This window comes from Tyto alba, unplaced genomic scaffold (assembly GCF_018691265.1).
Source record: "Tyto alba isolate M040663 unplaced genomic scaffold, T.alba_DEE_v4.0 Super-Scaffold_19, whole genome shotgun sequence".
Taxonomy (NCBI): domain Eukaryota; kingdom Metazoa; phylum Chordata; class Aves; order Strigiformes; family Tytonidae; genus Tyto; species Tyto alba.
In genome coordinates, this window is record NW_024881281.1 from 7,143,641 (window position 1) to 7,156,420 (window position 12,780).

The 12,780-nt window shown below is 48.9% G+C and overlaps 1 non-coding gene across 1 annotated transcript; it reads left to right on the forward strand.

Moving 5' to 3' along the window:
• Positions 1-5,594: 5,594 nt before the first annotated feature.
• On the forward strand, positions 5,595-5,666 carry TRNAE-CUC. Its single transcript has one exon. It is a non-coding gene; the product is annotated as a tRNA-Glu (tRNA).
• The last annotated feature ends 7,114 nt before the right edge of the window (positions 5,667-12,780 follow it).

Sequence of the window (12,780 nt, forward strand, 5' to 3'; positions counted from 1 at the left end):
GTCAAGGTCCCAAGGTTGGGTAGGTGGCAGTGGCCAGAAACTGGACAGTGATGAGATTGGAAATGCTCCTAGAGGAAAACAGTGCAAAAGAACTCTGAACATGGCATTCTCAGATTTGGGGTTGGGGAGGAGTGCTGGAATTTCCCTGGTTCTTCTTTTCCTGTTTCTTTTTTTCTTTTTTTTTTTTGTGTGTGTGTGTATGTCTTGCCACAGGTAACTTAGCTTGTACCCTCATTCTGCCACATGTGCTGGGGCTTCCTTTTGCTGTCATATCTGAGCTGTGTCATGGTATAGGGCATAGAGGAAGAGAACTGCTCCATGTGCATGATTGATTAATTTCTTTGGACTTGGTCCTGTATATATCACAGTGAAGAAAAGGAGAGGGTCACACAGCTGCCAGCTTAAAAATGAAGCCTATCTGCATGCACTGTTCTCAGCCCGCTGTCTTGCAGGTGTTCTTGCTGTGCATTGCCCATGTGCAGCACCATGTTCCTGCATACTTGTATGGGTGTTTGAAAGGTCAGCTGGGGCAAGAGGAGCTGGGATCTGCTGGAGAAATGCTTGCACAACCACAGGTGAAGTCAGATGCACTGGGCTGTTGCTGGGAAGGCACTGCAAAGAGAAGTGCCACCCGGGCATTAGTTTTCTTAAAACCTAAATATTTGCAGCAATTAAACTCTATATGTTGGTGTTTTTGATGCTCATACCTGCTTGCAGTATTGTCTACTTCTTCAAACAGGCAGCTACAGCTGTGTTGAGGATGTGAGATTGTCTTTCAGTTGAAGAAAGTGTGAGAAACATGAGCCCTGTCTTTTTCCTCATAGCAAGGAAAAGAACACAGACACCTTGTTCTAATCAGTAATTGCAAGATTTGTCACCCTGAAGAGAGAAGTATTTACCTGGTGATGTTGTCAACATCTTTGAAAGTTTGAAGCCCAACCTGACCTGACGGGGGTGCAGGGCTGCGGACCTGCAAGCAGCAGATGGTGCTGCGATGTTGCTCTGCCATGCAGCTTAGGTGGATTCTACAACAAATCAGAAAGATCTGGCTTGGAAACCTTGCCTTGCACATTGGGAATCTCTCCCAGTTTCTATGTTCCCACATTAGCCTGAACTCATAACATTGACATAATTTTTGACGGGGATTCAAAATGTGCAAGCACTATGCTCTGAGAAGTGATTGTTGTACAAACACTTAGTATTCCCATGGGTATGAACTAGCTCCCCATGCTATAAAAAAAATCCTTTAATGATTCCGCCACACCATAGTCATCATCAGCCTGAAAATGGCGTTCTGGGTGGATTTAATCCATGACTGCCAGAAGCATCTGGGAACCCCATTTCCGGTGCCATGTTATATATTTATGAATGCTATTTCAAAAAAGCATAGACCTGTTAAACTTGCTGAGAGCTCCCCGGCTCCCGCAGGGATGCTGCCTGGGAGGAGGGGGAAGGGGCCTTCGTGGGCCATTACCTGCAGCACAGCTCCTGCGGTGCTGGCCAGTGCCTATGCCCAGCAGGATGGGGGCACGCGGAGGTGAATGGTTGGAGTGCCGGTGGTCCCCATCACCCCAGCCCCAGCAAGGAGACGATGCCTTCGTCTCCTCCTCTGGGCAGGGATGGAGGTTCCTGGGGATGGACAGTTTTGCCACGGGCACTGGAGGATCAGGATGGTCCTCAACCATGCCGAGGTCCCCGTGGCCAGCCACCTCCTTCACTGCAGCCACCTGCAGTGCTGGAGCTGAAGTCACTGCATTGCAGAATGCCGCAGTCCCCCCCCCCAACCACTGTCCCCCATGCTGCCGGAGGAGCAGGCAGGACCCTCCTGTACGCCTCCCCAGCGCAAAAGGAAGCGTCAGGTCCCTGAGGAGGATGGTGAGCACAGAGAATCCCCCTGGGCACTGGCCAGAGGGGATTTTGGCCAGCAGTGCAGGCACAGCCCCCCGTGCCAAGGAGCCAGGTACGCGCGCCCACCACCGGAGCACTGCCACGACTGCCACCGGCAACGCAGGATCCGAGAGGGTGGTGACCTTCCGAGATCAGGTTGCTTCTAACATAAATAAAATGTCTGTTCGATTATTTGGTGGCGTTTCAGAATTATGTAGCCCGAGGGAATTTTGAAACCTACTATGACCCCCTAGTCTGACCAGCCTGGGTCCTAACAGCGGCCGGAGCCTGTACGGGAACCAGGTGGATGAAGGCGGCTCCGGCCTCCCTGAGGTCGCTGGATACCTGCCCGAAAGCATCTGTGTTTTCAATTTCTGCCCGTCTCTAAGGAAATGATTGACAGGCCTGCTCTACTCCAATGTCCTTCGACTGCCATGCCCGTTGCTGCTGCGCGGCGGGGGGGTGGACGGGCTCTGGGGGCTGCAGGAGGATTCTCCCCATGAGAGGAGGTGAATCCTGGGGACGGGCAGCCCCGTGGCACCAGCAGGGTCACCTCCACGGGTGCCCACCTCTGGGGTCTGGCTGGGGCTGAAGGACAGCGCTAAACCTCCAAGCAGCCCTCCTTCTGCAGCTGCCTCTGTTTGACCCCCTGATCCAGCCGGGAGAACACCAAAGCCCAGCGCCTCCCTCCCAGGAGCCCGGGCAGGAAAATGGCGTCGCGCTGAGGGGAGGTGGGCGGGTCCAGGAGCCTGGGCGGGAGCCGTCAAACGCCGCGGAAGCGATTTAAGTTCCTGGCTTTTTACAGGGACGTTGGTCAGCCGTATCAGTCAGTTTTCAAGGCGAATATTTGGCTTTTCCAAAGCGTAACTGAGGTTATTTAATGTCACTTTTGTCTCAGAATTGCTGAATAAATGGTAGCCACAGGTCTAGGAAATATCGGAATAGCTTTTGTGTGAGGTGAGGTAAATTTTCACAAATACCTATTGTCATGAACGCTATACTGACCAAAACAGGAAATGAAACCACCCCTGAGCAGCAGGTTCACACTTACTTTCACCAACTTGTCAGCAGTCCCTTTAGCTGTCCCTGCTGCCCCAAGGCTGCTCCTGGGGCTGGGACTTGTCTTTTAAAGGAGCAGCGCCTGTAGAAAGGGAGTTTTTACACATGCACAGCTACCTCACTACATGGCCCTGCACACTTCTGGGCTCCAACATGCAGCTCTTCGGCTGCAGCACTACCTTGTTGCATTTAGTAGGATGGAAGTCACTCAACTCCCCTTCCTTTATTATCACAGACGCGCACTGTTCTGCTATGGGACATTCAGGTGAACCTCTTTTGGTGTGCCCAGATCTGTTGGCAGAGGAAGGAACTGCTACTGTCTATGACAGAATATCTGACAGGTCCAGATAGAGACCTAAGAAGCCACAGAGTGACACTGATACCCCCCCAACCGCAAGGCTGCCATTGCTCACGCTCTGTTAGAGCTTTTAGGGGCAAGCAAAACCATGACAACTGCATATCTTTCCGAAAGCACAGGGTGGCTATGCCTCAGCCCAGCACATCTCCCTCTTCCCCCACCCAACACGCCCAAGGGATGGCATAATCCCATATGACCATTGCATGGCCCAGTCTTGCCCCTCACTTGGGGGGCTTGGCCCTGTGCAGGTTTTTGGAGGTGTGTTCTGCAGTCCTGACCATGATGGCAGAGATGCCAGCGTGTTGGAATATGCCAGAGCATTCATCATGGCTCCATCTTTGCTCCAGGTCAGCTCTTGTGGGAGGGTGACCCTCCTCTGTGCTCTTCTCCTTGTCCTACTCCGCAATCCTCCAAAGCTGCTCACTGCCTCCCTTTGCCCTCCTGCTCACTGCAATGCAACTCCTCAGGGAAAGGTGGTGGCAAAGATGCCAGCAGCTGGGATCCACCAGGCATTGCAGAGAAACCTGGGCAGAGATCAGGGCGTCATGGGGACAGAGAACCTGAATGCCAGATGTCCCACTGCAACCCCAGACCATGTCACGGAAGGGATGCAAGGGGGGACCATAGCGACCATGCTGGGTTTTGTTCTCATATGGAGAGTGGATCTGAACTGGCCATTTTAGGGAGCTGCATGGGACAAGGCAAGCCACAGGGGGGTTTCCCCACTCTGTGTGCACTGATCCCTACAAGTCAGAGATATTTTTCTCTCTGTCTGTTTAGTTCTCCTCCCAACCATACATGGGCATTCAAGGAGCACCGGGCCCTCTGCCATCTTCTGGAAATATTCCCAGAGCCTCCATCTGTTGTGGCTTATCCATCTGCTGAGAAGCCCTGCAGTGCTTCCTCCTGCCTGCCCAAGTTTCTCGGGTAGGGGCTCTCCTCCCTGCACACAGCCTGGGGCAGACAGGGCTCCTGCCAGCACCGGACACCCTCTTGGGTGCCATCTGCTGGGTCAGCACTCATTCCCCTTGGGTCTGAACCTCGCTGTGCTGGGTGCTGCAGGGACAGGTGACAGCTGTATTGTCACCTTGAACCCTGGGCTCTCCCTTGGGCTCCTTGCCCTGGGCAGGGATCCAGGGCTCTGCAAGCGCCCTGTCGTGCTGCCCATGCTGGTAAGAACCACGCTCTACATCTTCCTATTCATCAGAAATCCTCTTTTCTAGGAGGTGAGTGCAGGTGGTGGGGGAGAAGTCTGGTTTTGGTTTTTCCCCAGTCTGACTTAGCTTCTTCTTTTATTTTTTCTTAAGTAAAATGTATTCCTAAGTCTTATCTTTTAAGTAAAATGTATGGGGCCAAGGAAATAGGCTATGTGTGGTATGCAGGACTGGGGTGGGGGGCTCATAAGCATTACTGCTGCAGGATGCCCAGGCAATACCAGTGCATTGCTGGCCACTGTGACTCCCATCCAGCCTCTCTGGCAGCACATCTCCATGAACACACTGGCTAATGAGATCCTGCTTCCTTCTGTGGGGTAAATGAAGGCAGAAGTCTCTGTTCCCTCAGAAGGACTCTGGAAACCAGGATCACGTACGCTTTGCAGCCCCAGATGAAGTCTCAAGAAATGGCCCCAACTGTCTGTTTTCTCCTAGAAAAACAAGATGCAAATATTATTGTAAAATTAGTAGGAATGGTGACTCCAAACACACTGCCTCTATCAGCACAAGGGCTCAGACTCCTGTTTCCTCTGAACAGGGAAGGCTCTGCTGACAACAATCAGACTGCACCTACACTGTTCTGCTTCTCCTGAGGTGACTACAGGGAAACTGTGGCTGTGCACTGGGAGTCAGGGTGATTGTGTCCATGAAGCTGGGTCGCCTGTGTCCAGTGAGATGTGTCACACGAGCCTGGCAATGTATAGTAGCACAAATGGGGTCCATGCTCCATCATCAGCTGGGCTGAACCTTCTTGGTGAACCCTCAGGGGACTGATAAGTCTTTTCTTGAACCATTGGCCATTGTTACCCTCCCCAAACCTGCCTTTGGTGGTGATCAGAATCCCAGCATAGCTACCTACTACTTCCCAGGGCTGGCAGACATGGGGGCCTCTTGCACAGAGGGTCTTCCCAATACCACAACTCTCAGAAAGGAGCAGACATCCCTGAAAAGTCCCCCAGAAAGGCTGTGGTATCTATCCCATCTGGTCCTGTCCTTGGGCTGTCGGGCCCAAGTGTCTCTGTCCCATCAGGGCTTGGTTGGTGGCCACCAACAGGTCCACCATCACCACCATCTCATCCCTGGTGGTCTAGTGGTCAGGATTTGGCACTCTCACTGCCGCGGCCTGGGTTGGATTCCCAGCCAGGGAAAGGAGGTTCTTGTAGCCACTGCAGGCCCCAGCATTTTCCTGGGGGGCTGCATTGCCCTCAAGCAACTCCTCTGGTTCAGGAGCTCGGGTCAGGGCTGGATGAATTTTGGGGTGGGGGGGTGGCAGCAGCCTCCTTTTCCCCCTATCATCAGGCTGCGCACCCCCCAGCAGAAAAATACCAGAGGTGGAAGACAGCCACCAGGCTGTGATGGGCTGTAGGGAGTAGGGTGACCCAGCCACGTGGGGTGAACATGCTCTTGGAATATTTCTAATTGTGATAAGGAGAGGTGCCGGGTCTGCTGTCCCTCCTGAGTGACCAGTAAAACTTCCTGCTGTGAGCAAAATTTGAACCTGCATGGGGAAACACCAGGGGATTTCAAGTCCAACACCTTCATCACTCAGCCATCACAGCAGCTTGTCTAATAGATCTCTGCAGCAGCCTGTGGCTGTCACCCTGCCCCAGGGGACAGATCAGGACCCAATACCACCCTGGAGATGGGTTCTGTCACCCCAGCCCCAGCTGCAGAGCATGGGTACCATGGCTACTGCTGCCACCTGCTTTGCACAGAGCTAAGGCTGATATGGAAAGCAGCATCCCAGCAGTGCTGGGAAAGGGAACTGGGCACCAGTCACATCATCAGTGGTGGTGACATGGGAGGTGGACATGGTGGGAAATCTATGTCCCATTTCATCTCCTTGTATCCAACAGGAAACATATCCCTAGACAACTATCCCCAACTTCCTTTCGTAGTCTGGGAACATCCCAGCTTCCTCCATACCCTTCTTCCCCCAATATACATACATTTGTCTCTGGGAAAACAGGTCCAGACTTGGCTGAGGCAATCTGACACACAGACCAGGCAGTGTTTTGCCCTGTAGCTGGCAGCATGATGTTGCAAACTTGTGTGGTTTTCACCAGGTTGCTACCTGCCTTTTGGCTTTTGGAAGAGGGGATTTGGAGAAAGGAAGAAAAGGTGGCTGTTGAGAGGAAGTACTTGCTGAGCAAGGTCTGTCAGTGACCTTGGGCTCTCCTTTGGAGCAAAAATATCCTCTTTGGAAGACAGTCTTAGAAGCACTTGCCTATCCCTGGTTTGGGTGGGAGCTGGATCTGGTAACCTATCCTGAGGTATCCAAAGTTCCCAGAGTTATGCCCAAGAGCTGTGCAAGAGCTTTTCTATGTCACTGCCACCCCACGCCTCTCCAATGAGGATTTATCAGCAGGGAGCAGTTTGGATGGAAACCTCATTGTGTAGGAACTGCTCCTCCATGCTCAACTCCCAGCTCAAAGGAGGGTCTGTGCACTGCCACCTTCCCTGGCCTCTGCCTTGCTGGGTGGTTTGATTTCTGTCCTCCGCTGGCCAGGGAGGAGCATGGTCCTGACACTGAGTCAGTTTTGGCACAGTCCCACAGGCCTGGGTGAATGCCCAGGCATGAGTGGCCACCTGCTTGGATGCATTGATGCGTTGGAAACCAGGTGCTCAAACCAGCTCCGTCACTGGACACCTGAGATAGTGAGTAGAGCAAGGCCAGCAAATGTGGTAGAGCTAAAGAGAGGGGTGAGTGGGGGGAATACTGTCTTTGGTCAATTATGGAGACACTCAGGAGAAAGATTAAGCTGAAATTAATCCCTTTAAGTTATCCAGGTTTCCTTCCCCCTCTTCTAGACACCATGTTCATGTTTAGAGCTGGGAGATACATTTCCTGGATCTCCTGAAGTGCCTGTGGGGTTCAGCTTAGGGTATGTCACAAGAGCGGACAGACTTCAGAGCTGGAAAGCCACTAACATCCTGATGGGCACAGTTAGTGAAGACGAGGTCTATGGTCTGGAATGAACGATTTCTCCTTACTCTTTCTGAGGATGAAGTACTGTGCGTTTGGTATCCAAAGAGGTCTGTTGAGGTGAGGTTTCATTTCAGGGTAAGTGTTCAAACATCCTTCAGATGGCAAGTGGAGGAACTTGGAGGGACCAGACCAGAGCACATAGGCCTGTACATTACTGAACCCCAAAAGGAGGGGTCTGGTGGGGTCCACAGTGCATATGGAAAGGACAGGGGGTCCATATCCTAGTGGAGGGACCTGGAGAGGACCAGAGGGGGAGCAGAGCGACCTGGAGAGCAGTGGTACCCTAACAGAGGAGCTTGGAGGGGACCAGAGCTTGAGAGGTCTGAAGGGGTGAAGGAGGGCAAAAAGTGAGGTCTGGAGAGCTCTGGAGCCCAGACAAAAGGGTCTGGAGGAGACCAGAGGAGACTGTACCCTCCAACTAGCTCTTGCAGCCTGACTGGACTCAGATGTTTGTTGCACTGGCCAGAATTCCTGCAATATTTCCCAGAATTGTGGGGGGTTTTTGTTGACTTTTTATTATCTAATCTTGTGTCATCAGCAGTGAACACCTATTTTCATCTATGATTCTTGTGATATTTACAGACAAAACAATCTTGCCTAGTAGGAAGAACAGGATGTGTTTATAGAAAGTCTGAGTTCAACAGAGAACTGACAGCTCTTCTCTTGTAATAAAGGGCACTTTTCAGTATTATGCAATATAGAAAACCATGAGGTCTGTCATGAGACAGACCTTATTCTCCTTCAAAGAAATATTCAGACTCTGCTTCTACTTCCAAGTTTTCACTCTTTGATCTTCCAAGTTTCAGAAAATAGTGACTGCCTTGCTCGAGTGCTGGCTTTGCTGGGCCCAACACACAGTGGCCACCATTCATTGAGACACCTTGTCCTGATCATAAAACGGTGCTTAAACTTCTCATTGGTTGTAATGTGATGGCATATGATGATCAAGAGGAGACTACTACGTATGCATTGTGAATACTAATGAACCCCTGCAAGCTCTATCCATATAGACATTCCTTCACATTAAGCACTGAATCAAACCACAAAATTTGTGATAATTTTTTACATCTATTCATGTATTCAGCCTCTCTAGAATTTAAGATGTAGTCCAGGGAAAAGAGTCCACTGCAGCGAATTACTCCCATGTTGCCAAGCTGGTATGGTACAATGAAAACTACAGTGAGTATATAAAGCTTCTTCCACTCTCTCTTTGTTTAAATAAATCTCTGGAGCTTTTGAAGCCATATATTCTCCCAGTGACTTTCTAGGGGCCTGACAACTGCTTCTGCTTTGGTGTATGGCTGTGTCCCAGATTTCCAGATAAGATGGGAACTGGTTCCAGAGCAGGAAGATAACATAAACTGGAAAAATGGAGAAACCATCCTCCTGTTCGCCATAAGTGGCAGCTGAGCTCTCCTTCTAGACCTGCCAACTCCAACTCCAGAGAAGCCATTTCTCAGTTGCCAATCTGAGCATGGGAACGCAGTATGAAAGAAAAGTGGAGGGGATAGAAGAAGGGTTTTACTAAAAGGCGCAGCAGGAAGAAGTTTGGTTCATGAGGAGGAGATGATGATTTTATTCATGGAGAAGAGAGGGAGTTTGGTCCATGGGAAGGGCAATAAGGGACCAGCACTTGTGGAAGGAAAGTTATTCATAGGGAAGAGGTGTGCTAGCTGTTGCTCAGGACAGGAGTCAAGTTTGGGCCCTGCAAGCTGAGGTCTTTCCATGAATGGGTGTGCAATAGCTTGTTCTGGTGGGTGCGGAGGGTCCTACCCCTGTACTATAAAGTCACAGATGGCCTTCGACAGCTTTTCTGTCCTGGGAATTGTGCCTATTGCTTGAGGCAGAGTTAAGTCTGAATGACCTACCCTGCTGAGTCATGGTGAGCTGGCATAGGCCCTGCAACCTTAGGGACCACCAAGAGCACTACAGGTGACAGCAACAGCAAGATTGCTTGAGCTGTCCCACAGTCCAGCCTGAGGAGGCCATGGATGGTCACCCCATGGGTATCTTTTCTGGAAAGAGGCACGAAGCAGTCTGTACTCACCAATGGCACTGCCCAGTCTGTTGGGCTCACCTATTTCTTCATGGTGGGCAGAGCCACTCTGCGCTTTCCTGAAGTACCTCACTGTGGCCATGAAGTAGTCTTCATAGGTGATGGAGGGCTGCACTAAGATGGCTTCATAGCCTTGGGTGTTGTTGAGTCTTTAAAGGAGGTTTACAAAGAGAGGTAATAATCTCACTCCAGGGCATCATGCAGCTGGAGAAACCCCTGTAATGAACATGTCAGTGATGCTAGAAAGACCTGTGGTGCTACCTCCTGAGCGTCTCTTGCTGTTGCTGTCACTCCCACACCAGTACTGTGAAAGCTCCCACTGAGAGAAGAGTCAGGAGTGAGCTGACCATGCTTGGGGCCCTCAAACACATGTGCAAGATGGATACCAGCTCCTGATGGGGGACTGATGTTTTTTTCTTAGCAAACCTCACCAGTTACCATCCAACGCTGGAGAGTGAAACTTTCCTGGTGTGCCAATTCCCCTCCTCCAGAGCTGTTACCTGATGGGGGTAGATTGATGGGCAGAAATAAAGTGCTCTGTGTAGGACAGCTACAGCTCTGTAGTATGATGAAGTAAAGAGGAAATAATCTCTTAGCCCACAGTTTCTCAGTTTTTCATGTGCTTTCAACCCACACTGCTGCTTGGAGTTGCCTCCTTACATATTCCCCCGAGAGCATCCAGTAGCTAGCCTGTATCCAGACCCTGGACGAAACCATAAGTCCATCAGAGCTATTCCAGAAAGCTGGACTATGAGCTATGCAGAGTATTCTCATCACCAGCTTTCTCCTGTGCACCATCTTCTGAAACTCCTCTGCTCTCTGGAGTCTGTGTTTGGCCTGGAGCATAGAACCAGATGGCCCTCTCCATAAAGAGTTAAAGTTACTTTTTAGTGCTACAGCCTTTGTATTTTTAAAGCTGGACAAACTGGTTTTATTAAACATCACCCCTGAACTGCTGGGAACTTTTCCTCCTCCATTCACCATCCAATTTCTGTGCTGCTAACCTATGATGTCTTACTTTTTTCTGTTTTAATCTGCTCACTCGAACCCTTTATCTGCCCTTCATCTGCTGGAGCAGAAGATGCACTGAATACAATTTCATAAACCTGTAGTTGTTCTTCCATGACACTGCACTTTGGACAAGGACAGGTTTGGCTTGTATGGGCTGTTGGCTCTCAGCAGTATGTAAATAAATCTGCAGTTTGAAATATAGGAAAAATGTGCCGTTGGCAGGTGAAGAAGGAGCTTTGTATGTTTGCAGTTAAGGACCTAAATTAGGTCCTTAATTGCTGTTAACCTTGAGACATCATGGTTCACACCTGTGTTTTACTAGTATAAATGTGTCTGTCGTGAAAACGAGTGCTGAAAGAGCTTGCAGAAAAATCAGAGGTGTGTTAAATGGGGAAGGGGAGGGGAGGGGAGGGTGTTGCTTTTTGACATTATGATGGGAAATAAGGAATGTAATAATGAGCTCTTTCTTTTTTGGGTTGCTTAAGTTTAATGATTTTGTTGCTATAGCTAATCTTATTCATATATTTAGCAAACACCATCAGTGGTCACGTAGCTACAGGTTGCTAGATTTGTACTAGGATTTACAGGTGAAGTTCTGCAGCCTGAGTAGTAATACTGAGAAGTAATGTTAGTAATACCAAGAGCCTGAAAGAGAAGAAATACAGAACTTCTAAACACTCAAGACAGAGAGGAGATCTGATGGAGAAATCTGCTGCTTGGTCAGCTCATTAATAGATAACTAATGCCCTGGCTGCCCAAATGTCTTGTACACTTTGCTGAATGAACATCAGCCTTGTTGGGCAGGATACCCTGGCTTCTCTTGAAGCTCAAAAGATTGCACCAAAACACTGTAAATCCTAGCTGGAGGTTACATAAGACAGCTTGCCTGTGGACACATGAAAGCCCTGGATGCTGCACTTACACCCAGGCTTGAGTAATTGGTAGGACATGTATAATGTTAATGCAGTGTTTCCATGGCAGGTGACTTCAGTCATGGGAGCAGCATTGAGCCACCTGCAAATGACAGCGTGCACCCTTGAAGGCAGATGGTGTCCCTGTACCAATGGCAGCTGGGGGGTTACCAGACTCTCACTAAGCCACTAATGTAATTGCAGTGGTACATGTCACAAATACCAAAGAAATAGCAAAACCACCCTTCAGGTACCTGGACTTCTGCTTAAGTACATTTTGTAGGCAGAAAGCTGGATGGGCAAGGTAGATTGCCTGCCAGGATGGTCAGAATACCTCTGGTACTAGGGGCCAGCTTCTGATTTTGGTTTTGAATTTCTCTTTAGAGGAGAAATATTGACATTGTATTGTCAGTTTCTGAGTTTCTGAAAACCTGACCTTCACAGACCTTTTTTTTTCTTTTTTTCAGAGTTAAAATTATACATGTTTGTTAGCAGTTTATTTATCATATTTTCTTTTTATTTATTTTGGCTTAATAAGAACTATGTAAATATTTAAATGGTAGGAAGGATTGGTTCCCTAATCTTGTGAGATTTACATGGCTGACTGTCAATAAGAATTCATCATTTTCTTTTGTGATCAGCCTGACTGATGTTCAAAGAATTAAATTATTTCTACGACCTTCCCCTTTGTCCATTGAAGTACTGCCCTTTTCCTATTGTATTGTCATAGTCCATGCTGAAGTGCTTGGCTGGCCCAACACTTTGTTCCTTTCTAGACATTTCGGAATGGAATTTCCCATTTTGCACCTCTGGCCTGTTCTCATTTGCACAGATATAACTTTGTGATTGTCCATATTACTATGTGTATGATTTTACTAAAGATAACTCAAGCTTGCTCTGTGCAACTGCCTTGTTCTTTGTCCAGTCTTTGTCATCCACGATGATCAGCAGTTATTTTATATGCATTTCTAAATCACTGAGGATCTGACTACTGTTTAATTATACAAATCATCTCACTGAACAATTTTAAATGGGACAAAACTTTGGTTTTTCAGCATATAGGTTCTGGCAGGTCTGCCATTCAGATATGCTCTATTTGGACCTTGTTAAACTCCAAGAATGCATGCTGGCAAAATGATACATTTCTGTGTCCCCAACCCATCAGAGATGTCAACCAACAGGCAAAAAGAAGCCAAATTCCACTATCATCTTTTATCATCATAAAATTAAGCTGATCTCTTTCATTTGCAGAAAAGAAATGTGTGCCTTTATTCTTTTTCCCTTTTTACTGATTT